Below are 21,096 nucleotides of genomic sequence, written 5' to 3'. Positions count from 1 at the left end.
ACCGACATTCTTTGGGAAACAGGAAGATCGGAAATAAAATCCATAGAAATATGCGTCCAAGGTCTCTCAGGGACCGGCAATGGCAAAAGCAACCCACTAGCGCGGGAACAGCAAGGCTTAGCCCGCGCACAAATCCCACAGGACTGCACAAAAGAACGCACATCCCGTGACAAAGAAGGCCACCAAAAGGACCTACCAACCAAATCTCTGGTACCAAAAATCCCAGGATGGCCAGCCAACACAGAACAATGAACCTCAGAAATCACTTTACTAGTCCATCTATCAGGAACAAACAGTTTCCCCACAGGACAGCGGTCAGGCTTATCAGCCTGAAATTCCTGAAGAACCCGTCGCAAATCAGGGGAGATGGCAGAAAGAATCACCCCTTCCTTCAAAATGCCAACCGGCTCAAGAACCAAAGGGGAATCAGGAAAAAAACTCCTAGAGAGGGCATCCGCCTTAACATTCTTAGTACCAGGAATGTACGAGACCACAAAATCAAAACGGGAGAAAAACAGGGACCATCGAGCTTGCCTAGGATTCAGCCGTTTGGCAGACTCGAGGTAAATCAGATTCTTATGATCGGTCAGGACCACAATACGGTGCTTGGCCCCCTCAAGCCAATGTCGCCACTCCTCAAATGCCCACTTCATAGCCAACAACTCCCGATTGCCGACATCATAATTGCGTTCCGCAGGCGAAAACTTCCGAGAAAAGAAGGCACACGGTTTCATCAAGGAACCATCAGAATTCCTCTGAGACAAAACGGCCCCTGCCCCAATCTCAGACGCGTCAACCTCAACCTGAAATGGAAGAGAAACATCTGGCTGACGCAACACAGGGGCAGAAGTAAATCGGCGTTTAAGCTCCTGAAAGGCAGAAACAGCTGCGGAGGACCAATTCCTCACATCAGCGCCTTTCTTGGTCAAATCGGTTAGAGGTTTAACCACACTGGAGAAGTTGGCAATGAAACGACGATAAAAATTAGCAAAGCCCAAGAATTTCTGAAGGCTCTTCACAGATGTGGGCTGAATCCAATCATGAACGGCCTGAACTTTAACCGGATCCATTTCTATAGATGAGGGAGAAAAAATTAAACCCAAAAAAGAAACCTTCTGCACTCCAAAGAGGCACTTTGACCCCTTCACAAACAAAGCATTATTACGGAGGATCTGAAATACCATCCTGACCTGTTTCACATGAGACTCCCAATCATTGGAAAAAATCAAAATATCATCCAAATATACAACCATGAATTTATCAAGATAACTCCGAAAGATATCATGCATGAAGGATTGGAACACAGATGGGGCATTAGAGAGTCCGAATGGCATCACAAGGTATTCAAAATGGCCTTCGGGCGTATTAAATGCAGTTTTCCATTCGTTACCCTGCTTGATACGAATAAGATTATATGCCCCTCGAAGGTCAATCTTAGTAAACCAGCTAGACCCCTTAATCCTAGCAAACAAATCAGTAAGCAAAGGCAAGGGGTATTGAAATTTAAACGTGATCTTATTCAAGAGGCGATAATCAATACAGGGTCTCAAGGAGCCATCCTTCTTGGCAACAAAAAAGAACCCCGCTCCCAACGGTGAAGAAGATGGCCGAATATGCCCTTTCTCCAAAGACTCCTTAATATAGCTCCGCATGGCGGTATGTTCAGGCACAGACAGGTTGAAAAGTCGGCCCTTAGGGAACTTACAACCTGGAATCAAATCAATAGCACAATCACAGTCCCTATGCGGTGGAAGGGAACTGGATTTGGACTCATCGAATACATCCTGGAAGTCAGACAAAAACTCAAGAACTTCAGAAGAGGGGGAAGAGGAGATTGACATCAAAGGAACCTGATCATGAACCCCCTGACAACCCCAACTAGTCACAGACATGGATTTCCAATCTAACACCGGATTATGTAGCTGCAACCATGGAAAACCCAGCACAATATCATCATGCAAATTATGCAACACCAGAAAACGACAATCTTCCTGATGGGCTGGCGCCATGCGCATGGTCAGCTGTGTCCAAAACTGAGGTTTATTTTTAGCCAACGGTGTAGCATCAATGCCCCTCAAAGGAATAGGGTTCTGCAAAGGCTGCAAGGGAAAACCACAACGTCTGGCAAATTCTAAGTCCATTAAGTTCAGAGCGGCGCCTGAATCCACAAATGCCATGATAGAAAATGATGATAATGAGCAGATCAAGGTCACAGATAACAGAAATTTAGGTTGTATAGTACTGATGGCAACAGAACTAGCGATTCTCTTAGTACGCTTAGGGCAATCAGAAATAACATGAGCAGAATCGCCGCAGTAAAAACACAACCTATTCTGACGCCTGAATGTTTGACGTTCAGCTCTAGACAAAATCCTATCACACTGCATAGGCTCAGGGCTCCGCTCAGAGGACAATGCCACAGTGTGCACAATTCTGCGCTCGCGCAAGCGCCGATCAATCTGAATGGCCAGGACATAGAATCACTCAGATCAGCAGGCGTGGGGAACCCCACCATAACATCTTTAACGGATTCAGAAAGACCCTTTCTGAAAATTGCCGCCAAGGCATCCTCATTCCATTTAGTCAGTACAGACCATTTTCTAAATTTCTGGCAATACAATTCTGCCGCTTCTTGACCTTGACACAGGGTTAACAAGATTTTCTCAGCCTGATCCACAGAATTAGGCTCATCATACAACAACTCCAATGCCTGAAAGAACGAATCAACATTAAGCAAAGCAGGATTGCCAGATTCCAGGGAAAATGCCCAATCCTGTGGGTCTCCACGCAGCAGAGATATGATGATTTTAACCTGCTGAATAGGATCACCAGAAGACCGGGGTCTTAATGCAAAAAACAGTTTACAGTTATTTTTGAAACTCAAAAATTTGGATCTGTCACCAAAGAATAAATCAGGAGTGGGAATCTTAGGTTCTAAGGCAGGAGTCTGAACAATGAAATCTGAAATACCCTGTACCCTAGCAGCAAGCTGATCCACCCGAGAAACTAACTCCTGAACAGTCATGTTAATACTAGACTCCGTAGCCACCCAGAGGTAAAGAGGGAGGAACAGACCAAACAGGCTCAGGAAAAAAAAATGGCTCAAAATCTTTCCACCCTTCTTCTGAGATGCAATTAACTCATTGTTGGCCAGTTGTACTGTTATGATCTGGTGGCCTTGGAGCAGCATGAGACGTACTCTGGAGAAGGTGGTCCCTGTACTGACCGCAAACCCTGAACCTAGCAGCGCAAATAGAAGTAGCCGTGGGGAGTACCTAACACTCCCTAGACCCCTCGGCACAGCCTAAGATCTAACTACCCCTAAAGACAGAAACAGGAAACCTATCTTGCCTCAGAGAAAATCCCCAAAGGATAGATAGCCCCCCACAAATATTGACTGTGAGAGGAGAGGAAAATAACATACGCAGATATGAAATCAGATTTTAGCATAGGAGGCCATGCTAGCTAAAAAGAAAGAATAGAACAGAGTACTATGCGGCGGTCAGTATAAAAAAACACTAGAAAATATCCACCGCAGAAAATACGGATCACCACATCTGACTAAAGACATGGGGGGGTATATCTGCATCTCCAGAGAAATAGCTAGGCTGCAAAAAAATCCTTCACAGACCAAGCTGGACAAGACAAAAACATGAAAATGCACAGAACTATAAGGTCCACTGCAGGTGGACAGCAAAAACAAAGCCAGGACTTATCTTTGTAGAAAAACACAGCAAACTGGAGAGACCAGCAGGGAAGTGAATCCTTCAAGAACAATGGACAACTGGCACAGACTAAAGGATCCAGCAAAGCTATATACCCCAGTCAGTCTTGCAATTAGTAGACACACTTGTCCACTCCTGCAGTCCAGGCACAACTGCATTACCCTCTACAACCACCGGAGGGAGCCCAAAAGCTGAATTCACAACAATTATTTATGTGTGTGGGGCGAAGAATTCACCGAAAAAGCAGTGCATGTTTACAAATGTGTTTGCATATGTGACTCACTATTTGTGTGTGGGGGGCGAAACAATCACTGAAAAAGCAGTGCATGTTTACAAATGTGTTTACATATGTGACCAACCTGCACTTTGTGTGCAATCCTCGAATTTGCCTGAAATAGGCTGGGCAAGCACTTCGGCAAGCTGGAAAGACCCCAAGGCAAATGCCACCTGCAGGTAATTTGACCTTTGAAAGGGTGTATCATTTGTGTGTGTCGGTGGAGTATAAATGGAGCAACTGTGCAATTGAATAGGCAGTGCATGTTTACAAATGTGTTTGCATATGTAACTCGCCTGCAATGAAGTGTGCAATCCTCCAATGTGCCTGAAATCGGCTGGGCAAGGAGTTCAGCAAGCTGGAAAGCCCCCAAGGCAAATGTTAGGATTTGTTTGTGATGTCTGTCGGCAGCTTTGTGGTAGTGTGGTGCCACCTGCAGGTCATTTTTCCTTACTGCAGGTTTATGAAAATTAATGTTTAAACTGTATTTTGTGATCACATCATGGATGTGTGGTTTGTTTGGCTATTTTCTTGCTGAAGGGGGCAAGTTTAATGGTGTATCATTTGTGCGTGTGTGGGTGCAGTATGAACGGAGATACAAAGTAATCGCCGAAAAAGTGTTTTGAAATAATATAACAGGCTATCAAAAGATCATATCTGCACAAAAATTGTATCATTAAAAACGTCAGCTCGGCGCACAAAATATAAGCCCTCACACAACCCCAAATCATGACAAATGGAGACACTATGAGTATAGGAAAATGGCGCAAATATTTTTTTTTAACAAACTTTGACTTTTTTTTTTTACCACTTAGATAAAAAAAAAACCTAGACATGTTAGGTGTCTATGAACTTGTCATGACGTGGAGATTTATAAGGGTGGGTTCGTTTTAGCATTTAGTGAACATTGTAAAAAAGCAAAACAAAAAATTGTAGAATTGCACTTTTTTTTGCAATTTAACTACACTTAGATATTTTTCCCCGTTTTCCAGTACAATATATGTTCAAATCAATGGTGTCGTTCAAAAGTAGAACTTGTCCTGCAAAAAACAAACCCTCACATGGCTATTTTGACAAAAAATAAAAAAGTTATGACTCTGAAAAAGGGGAGCAAAAAAACACAAAAACAAATATACTTCCGGCCATGAAGGGGTTAAAAAAAACCTGGAGCAAGTTCAGAGAAGAGCTACCAGGATGGTAAGCGGATAAAAACATGAGTTTTGGACTGTTTGCTCCATGAGTAGGGTTGAGCGAAACGGGTCGAACATTTTCAAAAGTCGCCGACTTTTGGCTAAGTCGGGGTTTCATGAAACCCGATCCGACCCCTGTGCGGGGTCGGCCATGCGGTACGCGACTTTCGCGCCAAAGTCGCGTTTCAATGACGCGAAAAGCGCCATTTCTCAGCCAATGAAGGTAAACGCAGAGTGTGGGCAGCGTGATGACATAGGTCCTGGTCCCCACCATCTTAGAGAAGGGCATTGCAGTGATTGGCTTGCTGTCTGCAACGTCACAGGGGCTATAAAGAGGCGTTCCCGCCGACCGCCATCTTACTGCTGCTGATCTGAGCTTAGGGAGAGGTTGCTGCCGCTTTGTCAGAAGCAGGGATAGCGTTAGGCAGGGTCCATTAACCACAAAACCGCTTGTGCTGCAGCGATTTGCACTGTCCAACACCACCCTCGGTGTGCAGGGACAGTGGAAGTTTTTTTTTTTTTTTTTTCCCCTCAGCGCTGTAGCTCATTGGGCTGCCCTAGAAGGCTCCCTGATAGCTGCATTGCTGTGTGTACGCCGCTGTGCAAACCAACTGCTTTTTTCAAAGCACAAATCCTCTTGTTCCTTCCTTTCTGCACAGCTATCTTTTTTGTTTGTCCACACTTTTTATTTCATTTGTGCATCAGTCCACTCCTTATTGCTGCCTGCCATACCTGGCTGAGATTACTGCAGGCAGGGAGATAGTAGCTGCCTGCCATACCTGGCTGAGATTACTGCAGGCAGGGAGATAGTAATTGTAGGACATTCCCTGTTTTTTTTTTTTTTTTTTTTTTTGGTGGGAGATTAAGATTGGCAATTTGGCATTTCTGCTAGAGTGCCATCCCTGTGTGTGCCATCTCTCTCACATAGTGGGCCATAGAAAGCCTTTTCATTTTTCTGTATTTTTTTTTGTGGGGTGTATAAATTCTCCCTGATAAAAATACAGTGGGAGATTAATATTGGCCTTTGGGCTTGTGTGCCAGTCCTGAGTGTGCCATCTCTCTCACAAATAGTGGGCCATAGAAAGCCTATTTTATTTTTTTTTGGGTTTTATAAATTCTCCCTGAAAAAAAGGGAGATTAATATTGGCCTCTGGGCTTCTGTGCCAGTCCTGAGCGTGCCATCTGTGCCAGTCCTGAGCGTCCCATCTCTCTCACAAATAGTGGGCCATAGAAAGCCTATTTAATTTTTTTTTTGGTTTTATAAATTTTCCCTGAAAAAAGGGAGATTAATATTGGCCTCTGGGCTTGTGTGCCAGTTGTGAGCGTGCCATCTGTGCCAGTCCTGAGCGTGCCATCTCTCTCACAAATAGTGGGCCATAGAAAGCCTATTTAATTTTTTTTTTGGTTTTATAAATTTTCCCTGAAAAAAGGGAGATTAATATTGGCCTCTGGGCTTGTGTGCCAGTTGTGAGCGTGCCATCTGTGCCAGTCCTGAGCGTGCCATCTCTCTCACAAATAGTGGGCCATAGAAAGACTATTTAAATATTTTTTTGGTTTTATAAATTCTCCCAGAAAAAAAGGGAGATTAATATTGGCCTCTGGGCTTCTGTGCCAGTCCTGAGCGTGCCATCTGTGCCAGTCCTGAGCGTCCCATCTCTCTCACAAATAGTGGGCCATAGAAAGCCTATTTAATTTTTTTTTTTGTTTTATAAATTTTCCCTGAAAAAAGGGAGATTAATATTGGCCTCTGGGCTTGTGTGCCAGTTGTGAGCGTGCCATCTGTGCCAGTCCTGAGCGTGCCATCTCTCTCACAAATAGTGGGCCATAGAAAGCCTATTTAAATTTTTTTTTGGTTTTATAAATTTTCCCTGAAAAAAGGGAGATTAATATTGGCCTCTGGGCTTGTGTGCCAGTTGTGAGCGTGCCATCTGTGCCAGTCCTGAGCGTGCCATCTCTCTCACAAATAGTGGGCCATAGAAAGCCTATTTAAATATTTTTTTGGTTTTATAAATTCTCCCAGAAAAAAAGGGAGATTAATATTGGCCTCTGGGCTTCTGTGCCAGTCCTGAGCGTGCCATCTGTGCCAGTCCTGAGCGTCCCATCTCTCTCACAAATAGTGGGCCATAGAAAGCCTATTTAATTTTTTTTTTGGTTTTATAAATTTTCCCTGAAAAAAGGGAGATTAATATTGGCCTCTGGGCTTGTGTGCCAGTTGTGAGCGTGCCATCTGTGCCAGTCCTGAGCGTGCCATCTCTCTCACAAATAGTGGGCCATAGAAAGCCTATTTAATTTTTTTTTTGGTTTTATAAATTTTCCCTGAAAAAAGGGAGATTAATATTGGCCTCTGGGCTTGTGTGCCAGTTGTGAGCGTGCCATCTGTGCCAGTCCTGAGCGTGCCATCTCTCTCACAAATAGTGGGCCATAGAAAGCCTATTTAAATATTTTTTTGGTTTTATAAATTCTCCCAGAAAAAAAGGGAGATTAATATTGGCCTCTGGGCTTCTGTGCCAGTCCTGAGTGTGCCATCTGTGCCAGTCCTGAGCGTCCCATCTCTCTCACAAATAGTGGGCCATAGAAAGCCTATTTTTTTTTTGGGGGGGGTTTTAGAAATTCTCCCTGGAAAAAAAAAGGGAGATTAATATTGCCCTTTGGGCTTGTGTGCCAGTACTAAGCGTTCCATCTCTCTCTCTCTCTCTTAGTCAGTGGGCCATAGAACGCCTATTTTTGGTTTTATTTGTTTTCTAAATTCTCCCTGAAAAAATCATTTTATTTTATTTGGTTTCTAAATTCTTCCTGATAAAATCATATTTTTTTTATTATTTTTTTTTCTAAAGTCTCCCTGAAAAAAAAAAAAAAAAAACAGTGGGAGATTAATATTGGCCTTTCTGCTTGTGTGCCAGTCTTGACTCCTGGGTGTGCCATCTCTCTCTCTCTCTCTCTCTCTCTCTCTCCAATTGTGGTCCATAGAAAGCCTATATTTTTTTTCCTTGATTTGGGTTCCAAAATCTACCAGAGAAAATAACTCCATCAATCATTGGTAGAAAAATATTGGCCTCTGGGCTTGTGTGCCACTCCTGATTCCTGTGTGCGTCATCTCTCAGTCAGTGGGCCATAGAACGCCTATTTTTGGTTTTATTTGTTTTCTAAATTCTCCCTGAAAAAATAATTTTATTTTATTTGGTTTCTAAATTCTTCCTGATAAAATCATATTTTTTTTATTTTTTTTTTTTCTAAAGTCTCCCTGAAAAAAAAAAAAAAAAACAGTGGGAGATTAATATTGGCCTTTCTGCTTGTGTGCCAGTCTTGACTCCTGGGTGTGCCATCTCTCTCTCTCTCTCTCTCTCTCTCTCTCCAATTGTGGTCCATAGAAAGCCTATATTTTTTTTCCTTGATTTGGGTTCCAAAATCTACCAGAGAAAATAACTCCATCAATCATTGGTAGAAAAATATTGGCCTCTGGGCTTGTGTGCCACTCCTGATTCCTGTGTGCGTCATCTCTCACTCAGTGGCCCATAGAAAGCATATAGTTTGTTACATTTGTTTTCTAAATTCTCCCTGCAAAAATCAATTTTTTTTTTTTGGGGGGGTTTCTAAAGTGTTCCTGAAAAAAATAAAAATAAAAAACAAATAATAGTGTGACATTAATATTAACATTTGTGCTTCAGTGACAGTCCTGCGTGTGGGGCATCTCTCTAATTTGCAGCCACCAAAAAAAGAGTGTGTAACATTGTGCCTGATTTTCGCGGTGGTCTCACCAACCTGTAAAGGGGTAGCTAAATCATACTGAAGTTATAGCTCACCGTGTAAGTTGTGTGACTGCAACAAATAACGTTAGTTTGGTTACGTTTTTAAAACAATGAGGAAGTCTAGTGGAAGAGGTCGTGGCCGGGGGCGTTCATTGTCAGCTGGTAATGAGGGTAGTGGTAGTGGTGGAGCATCAGGTGGTCGTGGGGAAAAAAATATTGCACCTAAGTCTGGAGCTGTGGAGCCAGGTTCGTCGTCCGGCTACACAAGGCCTCGAACGCTCCCTTTTCTGGGATTAGGAAAACCGCTTTTAAAGCCGGAGCAGCAAGAGCAAGTTTTGGCTTATCTTGCTGACTCAGCCTCTAGCTCTTTTGCCTCCTCTCGTGAAACTGGTAAAAGTAAAAGCAGCGCGTCGTTAGTGGATGTTCACGGTCAGGGACAAGTCACTTCCTTGTCCTCTTCAGCAAAAACAACAACAGAGAAGAATGCAGCAGGCGACACAACGGGTTACTCCATGGAGCTCTTTACACATACCGTCCCTGGCTTAGAAAGTGAAGCAGTTAACAGTCCATGCCCATTACAAATTGAATCTGACATGGAGTGCACTGACGCACAGCCACAGCCAGACTACTATGCTGGTCCTTTGACTCAGACCACAACATTGCCCTCGCAGGGTGCTGATCAAGAATCAGACCCTGATGAGACTATGTTGCCCCATCACGAACGCTATACCACCGAACGACACGGTGACACAGACGAAGTTGCGCAGGAGGTACAAGAAGAGTTATTAGATGACCCAGTTCTTGACCCCGATTGGCAGCCATTGGGGGAACAGGGTGCAGGCGGCAGCAGTTCTGAAGCAGAGGAGGAGGAGGGGCCGCAGCAGGCATCAACATCGCCACAGGTTCCATCTGCCGGGCCCGTATCTTGCCCAAAACGCGTGGCAAAGCCAAAACCTGGTGGAGGACAGCGTGGCCATCCGGTTAAAGCTCAGTCTGCAATGCCTGAAAAGGTATCCGATGCTAGAAAGAGTGCAGTCTGGCATTTTTTTAAACAACATCCAATTGATCAGCGCAAAGTCATCTGTCAAAAATGTTCTACTTCCTTAAGCAGAGGTCAGAATCTGAAAAGTCTCAATACTAGTTGCATGCATAGACATTTAACCACCATGCATTTGAAAGCTTGGACTAACTACCAAACGTCCCTTAAGGTTGTTGCACCCTCGGCCAATGAAGCTAGTCATCAACGCAACATCCCTTCCGGCAGTGTAGGACCACCATTTAGCGCACCACCTGCTGTATCTGTGCAGGTATCTTTGCCAGGCCAAAGCAGTCAGGGTCAGGGAATCACCAGTTTCGTAGTAGGAAACACTGCATCTAGGGCACCGGCGGCAACAATACCATCTCCCACCGTCTCTCAGTCTGCCATGTCCACCGGCACCCCCGCTAGTTCCACGATCTCCATCTCTCCAGTCCAGCTCACCCTACATGAGACTATGGTTAGAAAAAGGAAGTACTTAGCCTCGCATCCGCGTACACAGGGTTTGAACGCCCACATAGCTAGACTAATCTCGTTAGAGATGATGCCCTACCGGTTAGTTGAAAGCGAAGCTTTCAAAGACCTGATGGACTACGCTGTACCACGCTACGAGCTACCCAGTCGACACTTTTTTTCCAGAAAAGCCATCCCAGCCCTCCACCAGCATGTTAAAGAGCGCATCGTCCATGCACTCAGGCAATCTGTGAGCACAAAGGTGCACCTGACAACAGATGCATGGACCAGTAGGCATGGCCAGGGACGTTACGTGTCCATCACGGCACACTGGGTAAATGTGGTGGATTCAGGGTCCACAGGGGACAGCAAGTTTGGGACAGTTCTGCCTAGCCCACGGTCTAGTAAACAGTTGTCTGTAGCCGTTCGCACCCCCTCCTCCTCCTCCTCCTCCTCGTCCTCCTGCAGAAGCAAGAGCTCGTCCACAGACCGCAGTCGCACAAACACTCCATCCGCACCTGCCACTGTTGCACACCAGGTCTCCCATTATGGGGCAGCTACTGGCATACGTCAGCAGGCTGTATTGGCTATGAAGTGTTTGGGCGACAATAGACACACCGCGGAAGTTCTGTCCGAGTTCTTGCAGCAAGAAACGCAGTCGTGGCTGGGCACTGTAGATCTTGAGGCAGGCAAGGTAGTGAGTGATAACGGAAGGAATTTCATGGCTGCCATCTCCCTTTCCCAACTGAAACACATTCCTTGCCTGGCTCACACCTTAAACCTGGTGGTGCAGTGCTTCCTGAAAAGTTATCCGGGGTTATCCGACCTGCTCCTCAAAGTGCGTGGACTTTGCGCACATATCCGCCGTTCGCCTGTACACTCCAGCCGTATGCAGACCTATCAGCGTTCTTTGAACCTTCCCCAGCATCGCCTAATCATAGACGTTGCAACAAGGTGGAACTCAACACTGCACATGCTTCAGAGACTGTGCGAACAGAGGCGGGCTGTTATGTTTTTGTGGGAGGATACACATACACGGGCAGGCAGTAGGATGGCAGACATGGAGTTGTCAGGTGTGCAGTGGTCGAAGATTCAAGACATGTGTCAAGTCCTTCAGTGTTTTGAGGAATGCACACGGCTGGTTAGTGCAGACAACGCCATAATAAGCATGAGCATCCCCCTAATGCGTCTGCTGATGCAAAGTTTGACGCACATAAAGGATCAGGCGTCTGCACCAGAGGAAGAGGAAAGCCTTGATGACAGTCAGCGATTGTCTGGTCAGGGCAGTGTACATGACGAGGTACCGGGCGAAGAGGAGGTGGAGGATGAGGAGGATGATGGGGATGAGTATATTTTTAATGAGGAAGCTTTCCCGGGGGCACGGGAAATTGGTGGCGTGGCAAGGCCGGGTTCTGGTTTTTTGAGGGACACAAGTGACGTAGATTTGCCTGCAACTGCCCCTCAACCAAGCACAACCGCAGATTTGACAATGGGAACTTTGGCCCACATGGCGGATTATGCCTTGCGTATCCTCAAAAGGGACACACGCATTACAAAAATGATGAACGATGACGATTACTGGTTGGCCTGCCTCCTTGATCCTCGCTATAAAGGCAAATTGCAAAATATTATGCCACATGAGAACTTGGAACTAATATTAGCAACAAAACAATCAACTCTTGTTGACCGTTTGCTTCTGGCATTCCCTGCACACAGCGCCCGTGATCGTTCTCACACGAGCTCCAGGGGCCAGCAGACCAGAGGTGTTAGAGGGGCAGAAATCAGAAGTGGCGTTGGCCAGAGGGGTTTTCTGACCAGGTTGTGGAGTGATTTTTCTATGACCGCAGACAGGACAGGTACTGCAGCATCAATTCAAAGTGACAGGAGACAACATTTGTCCAGTATGGTTACAAACTATTTTTCATCCCTTATCGACGTTCTCCCTCAACCGTCATTCCCATTTGATTACTGGGCATCCAAATTAGACACCTGGCCAGAATTGGCAGAATATGCATTGCAGGAGCTTGCTTGCCCGGCAGCTAGTGTCCTATCAGAAAGAGTATTCAGTGCTGCAGGTTCAATACTAACAGAAAAAAGGACTCGTCTGGCTACCCAAAATGTAGATGATCTAACCTTCATTAAAATGAACCACAACTGGATTTCAAAATCTTTTGCCCCACCCTGCCCGGCTGACACCTAGCTTTCCTATGAAAAGGTCTTGCCTGTGGACTATTCTGAATGACTTTTCCAATCTCGTAATTTTCTTCACCTGATTGTCCAGCATACGACATGTTTCCACCTCACGAAATGGCCAAACTCCCCACACGGGGTCGTGCTATCGCCACTTTGCGCTTGGACCCTTGAGAGTGCTGTTTGTCTGAAGAGGTGGGTGTGGCCGCTTTTGGTCGACGGCACTGCCACTGGGTCCCTCATAGTACAATAAAGTGTCTCTGGCGGTGGTGGTGCGCACCCAACGTCAGACTCACCGTTGTAATATGAGGGGCCCTGTGCCTGTACCGCCGGCCACAAGCCAGTTCCCCCCCCCCCCAGCTCAAACAGTGCTCTACCACTAGCAAAATTATCTCTCACAGCTTCACCAATGTGTAGTCTAGGCGCTGACATCCTTCAATGCCTGGCACTGACAATACCATTGTTTTGACATTTTTGTTATGTTAGGCCTTCGAAGCCTGTCTGCGGTCACTCCTTCCACTAGACTTCCACTGACCATACACTGCTGCCCATGTACCCCTGGAACCAATTTAAAGTGCCTACAGCCAGCCCAATTTTGTTATGTTAGGCCTTCGAAGACTGTCTGCCGTCACTCCTTCCACTAGACTTCCACTGACCATACACTGCTGCCCATGTACCCCTGGAACCAATTTAAAGTGCCTACAGCCAGCCCAATTTTGTTATGTTAGGCCTTGGAAGCCTGTCTGCGGTCACTCCTTCCACTAGACTTCCACTGACCAGACCACTGCTGCCCATGTACCCCTGGAACCAATTTAAAGTGCCTACAGCCAGCCCAATTTTGTTATGTTAGGCCTTGGAAGCCTGTCTGCGGTCACTCCTTCCACTAGACTTCCACTGACCAGACCACTGCTGCCCGTGTACCCCTGGAACCAATTTAAAATTGCCTACAGCCATGTGTTAATATTTTAGGCCTTCGATGCCTGTCTGTGGTCACTCCTTCCACTAGGCCTCCACTGACCACACCACTGCTGCCCGTGTACCCCTGGAACCAATTTAAAATTGCCTACAGCCATGTGTGATTATTTTAGGCCTTCGATGCCTGTCTGCGGTCACTCCTTCCACTAGGCCTCCACTGACCACACCACTGCTGCCCGTGTAACCCTGGAACCAATTTAAAATTGCCTACAGCCATGTGTTATTATTTTAGGCCTTCGATGCCTGTCTGCGGTCACTCCTTCCACTAGGCCTCCACTGACCACACCACTGCTGCCCGTGTACCCCTGGAACCAATTTAAAATTGCCTACAGCCAGCCCAATTTTTTTATTTTAGGCCTTCGATGCCTGTCTGCGGTCCATTCTTTCAACTACTACTACACTGACCAGGGCACTGCTGCCCAAGTACCCCTGGAACCAATTTAAAATTGCCTACAGCCATGTGTTAATATTTTAGGCCTTCGATGCCTGTCTGTGGTCACTCCTTCCACTAGGCCTCCACTGACCACACCACTGCTGCCCGTGTACCCCTGGAACCAATTTAAAATTGCCTACAGCCATGTGTGATTATTTTAGGCCTTCGATGCCTGTCTGCGGTCACTCCTTCCACTAGGCCTCCACTGACCACACCACTGCTGCCCGTGTAACCCTGGAACCAATTTAAAATTGCCTACAGCCATGTGTTATTATTTTAGGCCTTCGATGCCTGTCTGCGGAAACTCCTTCCACTAGGCCTCCACTGACCACACCACTGCTGCCCGTGTACCCCTGGAACCAATTTAAAATTGCCTACAGCCAGCCCAATTTTTTTATTTTAGGCCTTCGATGCCTGTCTGCGGTCCATTCTTTCAACTACTACTACACTGACCAGGGCACTGCTGCCCAAGTACCCCTGGAACCAATTTAAAATTGCCTACAGCCATGTGTTAATATTTTAGGCCTTCGATGCCTGTCTGTGGTCACTCCTTCCACTAGGCCTCCACTGACCACACCACTGCTGCCCGTGTACCCCTGGAACCAATTTAAAATTGCCTACAGCCATGTGTGATTATTTTAGGCCTTCGATGCCTGTCTGCGGTCACTCCTTCCACTAGGCCTCCACTGACCACACCACTGCTGCCCGTGTAACCCTGGAACCAATTTAAAATTGCCTACAGCCAGCCCAATTTTTTTATTTTAGGCCTTCGATGCCTGTCTGCGGTCCATTCTTTCAACTACTACTACACTGACCAGGGCACTGCTGCCCAAGTACCCCTGGAACCAATTTAAAATTGCCTACAGCCATGTGTTAATATTTTAGGCCTTCGATGCCTGTCTGTGGTCACTCCTTCCACTAGGCCTCCACTGACCACACCACTGCTGCCCGTGTACCCCTGGAACCAATTTAAAATTGCCTACAGCCATGTGTGATTATTTTAGGCCTTCGATGCCTGTCTGCGGTCCCTCCTTCCACTAGGCCTCCACTGACCTGTCTACTGCGGCCCGTGTACCCCTTGAACCAACCTAATAAAATATTTAAAAAATTAATTTGATTATAAAAAATAAGATCGTGTTGAGATCTCAAATGCAGACATTTTAACAATCAAAACAAACACACAACAAATATCTGGAACTGTACTACAAAGGTCCAACAGCTACAATTTCTTTCTCCTGCAAGAAGTTAACTGAAAGTTTTTTGGAGTTGTTAACACAGATATGGCATCCACCGAGTGTTGTCCTGTCGCGTCTCCTTTAAATTATTTCCAATAAGATGTTAAACTATTAATTTAATAAAATCAATAATTAAAAAAATTATTGAGTAAGTCAAAAGCACATTGCAAATAAACATTAATTACAAATCAAGAAGCATGGCGCGTCCGAGGGTGAGTAGATACCGAATAAGAATATAATCACCCTCGGACGCGCAATGCTTATTTACAACAGCCTTCCTTCCTAAGAATCAGCCCTTCCGTGGTGTAGAGAGAGGTTGTTGTTACACTCCAAGGTGTTCCCCAGGTTGCCTTTCCTGAGCTTCGATCTTCCGGCTCTCGTTTAGTAGCTGTTGGAAACTACGCAGCATTAGGCCTACTAATTGTGTATGGGTGAAACAGTGGCGCATCTGCGGTCCCTCCTTCCACTAGGCCTCCACTGACCTGTCTACTGCGGCCCGTGTACCCCTTGAACCAACCTAATAAAATATTTAAAAAATTAATTTGATTATAAAAAATAAGATCGTGTTGAGATCTCAAATGCAGACATTTTAACAATCAAAACAAACACACAACAAATATCTGGAACTGTACTACAAAGGTCCAACAGCTACAATTTCTTTCTCCTGCAAGAAGTTAACTGAAAGTTTTTTGGAGTTGTTAACACAGATATGGCATCCACCGAGTGTTGTCCTGTCGCGTCTCCTTTAAATTATTTCCAATAAGATGTTAAACTATTAATTTAATAAAATCAATAATTAAAAAAATAATTGAGTAAGTCAAAAGCACATTGCAAATAAACATTAATTACAAATCAAGAAGCATGGCGCGTCCGAGGGTGAGTAGATACCGAATAAGAATATAATCACCCTCGGGCGCGCAATGCTTATTTACAACAGCCTTCCTTCCTAAGAATCAGCCCTTCCGTGGTGTAGAGAGAGGTTGTTGTTACACTCCAAGGTGTTCCCCAGGTTGCCTTTCCTGAGCTTCGATCTTCATGCTCTCGTTTAGTAGGTGTCGGAAAGTAGGCTGCATTAGGCCTAAAAAATGGGGAATGGGGTGGAGAGAGATGGTGTGTTACACTCCAAGGTGTTCTCCAGGTTTCCTCGCCATTGCTTCGATCTTCCGACTCTCGTTTAGTAGTTGTAGAAAACTACACTGCATTAGGCCTACAAAATGGGTATCGGGTGGAGAGAGATGGTGTGTTACACTCCAAGGTGTTCCCCAGGTTGCCTTTCCTGAGCTTCTATCTTCAGGCTCTCATTAAATTGTGGTTAAATGGAACAACTGCATTTGGCGTACTAGTTGGTTTGGGGCCTACTATCGGTGTCTGCCACTCCTTGCTGTTCTCCTCCACTGAACAAAGCTGTGCCGCCTGTTTACTACGGTTGCCAATTTTGAACTGCATTTCGACTACTTACTGATTTGGCCCTACTCTCTGTGTCAGCCTCTCATTCCAGTTGTCCTCCACTGCAATGCCCCCTGGTTATTCCTGTGTTACCAATTTTGAACTGCATTTAGCCCACTTTATTCTTTGGACCTATATCTGTGTTTCCACTTCATCGTGCCCATTGCCCAGCCAGTGATAGATGAGTCTGCTGGTACATTGACCCATAACGCAACATTCCCCGTGCACGCTACACAACAACATTGTGACCCTGCTGAAAGTCAGGTTGCTCTTCCCGCATACCATACCACCTTACACGGGGACAAAGAGGAAGGTGCAGATGAAAGTGCAGGTTCCTTCATCAGGTGGGGGGAGGAATACTAGTTGGCGACGTCACTGGCACAGGGCCTCTCATAGTACGCAAAAGTGTTGCTGCCGGTGGGAGGCGCCCCCGCCGTGCAAACACACCGCTGTACTTTGAGGGGCCCTGTGCCAGTGCCAATGCCAACGAGTGGGCCCCCCCTGCTTGCTCAGGATCACAGCACTTGCAAAGTTGAAATACTTACCTCTCCCTGCTCCACTGCCGTGACGTGGTCCAGATTTACTGGGCCCACTAATTACTTGAACCAGCCCTACCCCCCACAACTTTAGCCAAATGACCCCCAATTTCAAATGCCTTCCAATTATTTTAAGGTAAATTACGCTTGACAAGCTTCATTAAGAAGAATGGATGGTTTTGACATTAAAATGGGCACTCTAGGTGTTTTCCTGGCCCCCACTCACTGCCGACTATGCTGCCCCATTGACTTGCATTGGGTTTCGTGTTTCGGTCGATCCCGACTTTACGTCATAATCGGCCGATTTCACTCGACCCGACTTTGGACATAGTCGGGTTTCGCAAAACCCGGCTCGACTCTAAAAAGGTCAAGGTCGCTCAACTCTATCCATGAGTTATTTGTAGGATTCACATGGTGAGTGGACTGCAAAGTATGTCATACAAGGAAGGATTAAAGAATCTGGGAATGTTTAGCTTGCAAAGAAGAAGACTGAGAGGAGACTTGATAGCTGTCTACAAATATCTCAAGGGCTGTCACATTGTAGAGGGATCATCTTTATTCTCAGTTGCACAAGGAAAGACTAGAAGCAATGGGATGAAACTGAAAGGGAGAAGACACATTAGATATTAGAAAAAAACGTTTTGACAGTGAGGGTGATCAATGAGTGGAACAGGCTGCCACGAGAGGTGGCGAGTTCTCCTTCAATGGAAGTCTTCAAACAGAGGCTGGACATCTGGGATGGTTTAGTGAATCCTGCATTGAGCAGGGGGTTAGACACAGTGACCCTGGAGGGGGCAATTTGGAGCAGGTGCTCATGCCTCTTAATGAATCAGGCGAGGAGAGTATTGGTGTGCGCCGGTATGTACGTTTCGTCACAAATATTACTCCAGCCCTTGCTGGAATTAAATTTGTAGAGTATCAAACGCTGACACTCCTCATGTATTTGGTGAGCAGGGGTCACCACGCCCCCCACCTCCACCAACTTGTTTGGAACGGCGGTGACAATGTTCACTCCAAAAGTTGTTGTTTTTGTGTTTGTGCAAATAAATGCAACTTTTCAAGGCTTTTTTTCACCAGAAATCTGGAGAAAAAGCTTTGATAAATCAACTCCATAGTCTCGGGACATTTTTTTCAAAGTATGTTTACTCTGAAATGCTGCAGTGTTTCAGAATAAAATATACCTGGCTGCAATCGCACAGACTGATTTAAATAGCCCGGGTTTCGGGCAGCGTACATCTGATGACAGATTCCTTTCAAACACACAGCCCCGATTACTGCAGTGTAACAAGCCCTGCACCTGTGCGAGAGAACAGAGTTTCGCCCTCTCAATAGAGACAATGTGGATACCTCCAGACTGGACCCCTTTGCTATGAATTTAGTTGAAGTAGCGCTGAGGATCTGCAGCAAATTGAATAACCTAGGGCAGAATCCAAAGTGAAAATCTGCAGCGTAATATCACATGTAAACAGCGACGTACATGTAGATGTTTGGAAAGTCTGCTGTGTATCATAGATAAAATTCAACAATTCTCACACGTAATTTTCTCTCCAGGAAGTTTGTAGAGAAAGCTCCCTCCTTATGTACACAAGGCCTTAAAATCTCTGCTGCATGTAATTTTTACTGTAAATTTTTTTTTGTGCGACTCAGGTTGAGAAATGTCCTCCACTTTGCTGTTACTGCAATATATTGCAGATTTACCCACGGGCACAGGGTGGAAATGCGCCGTAAAGGAGCAATGTGGGAACGCACCAGAAAGGAGCAGCATGGGAACACACCGGAAAAGAGCAGCGTGGGAACACACCAGAAAGCAGCGTGGGAACATACAGGAAAGGCACAGCGTGGAAAGGCACCGAAAAGGAGCGACGTGGAAACGCACCAGAAAGGAGCAGCGTGGAAACGCACCAGAAAGGAGCAGCGTGGAAACGCACCAGAAAGGAGCAGCGTGGAAACGCACCAGAAAGGAGCAGCGTGGAAACGCACCAGAAAGGAGCAGCGTGGAAACGCACCAGAAAGGAGCAGCGTGGAAACACACCAGAAAGGAGCAGCGTGGGAATGCACCGGAAAGGAGCGGCATGGAAACGCACCAGAAAGGAGCAGTGTAGAAACGCACAGGAAAGGAGCAGCATGAGAACGCACCAGAAAGGAGCAGCGTGGGAACGCACCAGAAAGGAGCAGCGTGAGAACACACCGGAAAGGAGCAGTGTTGGAACAAACCAGAAAGGAGCAGCGTGGGAACACATCGGAAAGGAGCAGCGTGGGAACACACCAGAAAGGAGCAGCTTGGGAACGCACCAGAAAGGAGCAGCGTGAGAAAGCACCGGAAAGGAGCAGCGTGAGAACGCACCGGAAAGGAGCAGCGTGAGAACGCACTGGAAAGGAGTAGCGTGGGAACACACCAGAAAGGAGCAGCGTGGGAACACACTGGAAAGGAGCAGCGTGAGAACACACCGGAAAGGAGCAGCGTGGGAACACACCGGAAAGGAGCAGCGTGGGAACACACCGGAAAGGAGCAGCGTGGGAACACACCGGAAAGGAGCAGCGTCGGAACACACCGGAAAGGAGCAGCGTGGGAACACACCGGAAAGGAGCAGCGTGGGAACACACCGGAAAGGAGCAGCACGGGAACGCACAGGAAAGGCACAGTGCGGGAATGTACAGGAAAGGCACAGTGTGGGAACGCACTGGAAAGAAGCAGTGTGGGAACGCACTGGAAAGAAGCAGCGTGGGAACGAACTGGAAAAGGTTCAGCGTTGGAACGCACTGGAAAAGGCTCAGCGTGGGAATGCATCGGAAAAGGCTCAGCGTGGGAACGCACCGGAAAAGGCACAGCGTTGGAACACCCTGTAAAAGGCACAGTGTGGGAATGCACCGGAAAGACACAGCGTGGGAACACACCGGAAAAGGCACATCTTTGGAACATCCTGGAAAAGGCACAGTGCGGAAATGCACCGGAAAGGCACTGCTGGAGAGTAGAAGTTTGCAGAACTCTTTCAACAAAGAATAAGTCTAGGACATGTTCACACCGACACATGCTGTTTCTGCAGCAAAACCACATCTTTGAAATTTTATTCACTTTGTAGATACTGGAAAACACATTTTTATTTTTTACACACATGAAAAAAACAAAACTTAAAAAACGCAGCATGTGAACATACCCTTTCAGGCTGATACTGACCAACTGTACGATTCAACTTACAAAGCGGTGCCATCAGGGGGAGGGGCACTCTCGGTGCCCATTAAGGTACCCATTTTTCTTGAGGCGCTTCCCCCCCATCCTGTGGTCGATGTAACGGCTATAGATATATAACTATTTGATGCTATTTTGGAACCTGTGTTACTACTTGGCACCCCTGTGCCCACCTGGCCGTGCCCTGGTACAAAAACTATGACATGCACAGTTACATGGCATAATATGTGGTACAACACAGCTACCTGTCCCCCCACATAGAACAGACAGCCAGAGACCCCCTAATGCGTCAGCTGCAGTGAACACGTCCCATAGAGGGGCCTCTGACCTGTGACTGTCTCCGCAGCGCCTCCTTCTGCTCCTCTGGCCGTCACCCGGCCACTGCCGCCCCTCCGCTTCTGCTGATCTGTTATTTGGATGGTAGCCCCACCCCCTCCACGTGGCTAGCAGCTGATTGGCTGTAAGGTCCTTCTCTCTGGTTGGCCGCGCCTGCTGTCAATCACGGTCTGTGCAGCACCGAGTGTAGTCCTGCTGCAGTCAGGGTGCGTGTATGATGGGGGTGGTAGTCTTATTTATAGGGTCTTATACACACACACAGGTTCTCATTTTACTGCAGAGCTTCATATATACAGCATGCAATCTTTTTCTTTTCAGGCTTTTTACATTTTTG

At 46.4% G+C, this 21,096-nt stretch overlaps 1 protein-coding gene across 2 annotated transcripts in view; it reads right to left on the bottom strand.

The window, feature by feature from the left end:
* PEBP4 (phosphatidylethanolamine binding protein 4) overlaps positions 1–20,855 on the bottom strand; it is a 118,408-nt gene extending 97,553 nt beyond the window's left edge. The window contains exon 1 of one of the 2 annotated variants that reach the window (XM_069766955.1): positions 20,755–20,855. The gene's annotated coding sequence lies outside the window, so the exon portion shown is untranslated. Of the gene's footprint in view, positions 1–20,671 lie in introns of both variants that reach the window. The other variant, XM_069766956.1, reaches the window with a different exon arrangement.
* Between the last annotated feature and the right edge of the window lie 241 nt (positions 20,856–21,096).

Source organism: Ranitomeya imitator, chromosome 4 (assembly GCF_032444005.1).
Source record: "Ranitomeya imitator isolate aRanImi1 chromosome 4, aRanImi1.pri, whole genome shotgun sequence".
In the NCBI taxonomy this organism is placed as follows: Eukaryota; Metazoa; Chordata; class Amphibia; order Anura; family Dendrobatidae; genus Ranitomeya; species Ranitomeya imitator.
This window is presented reverse-complemented; position numbering and strand designations above follow the sequence as displayed.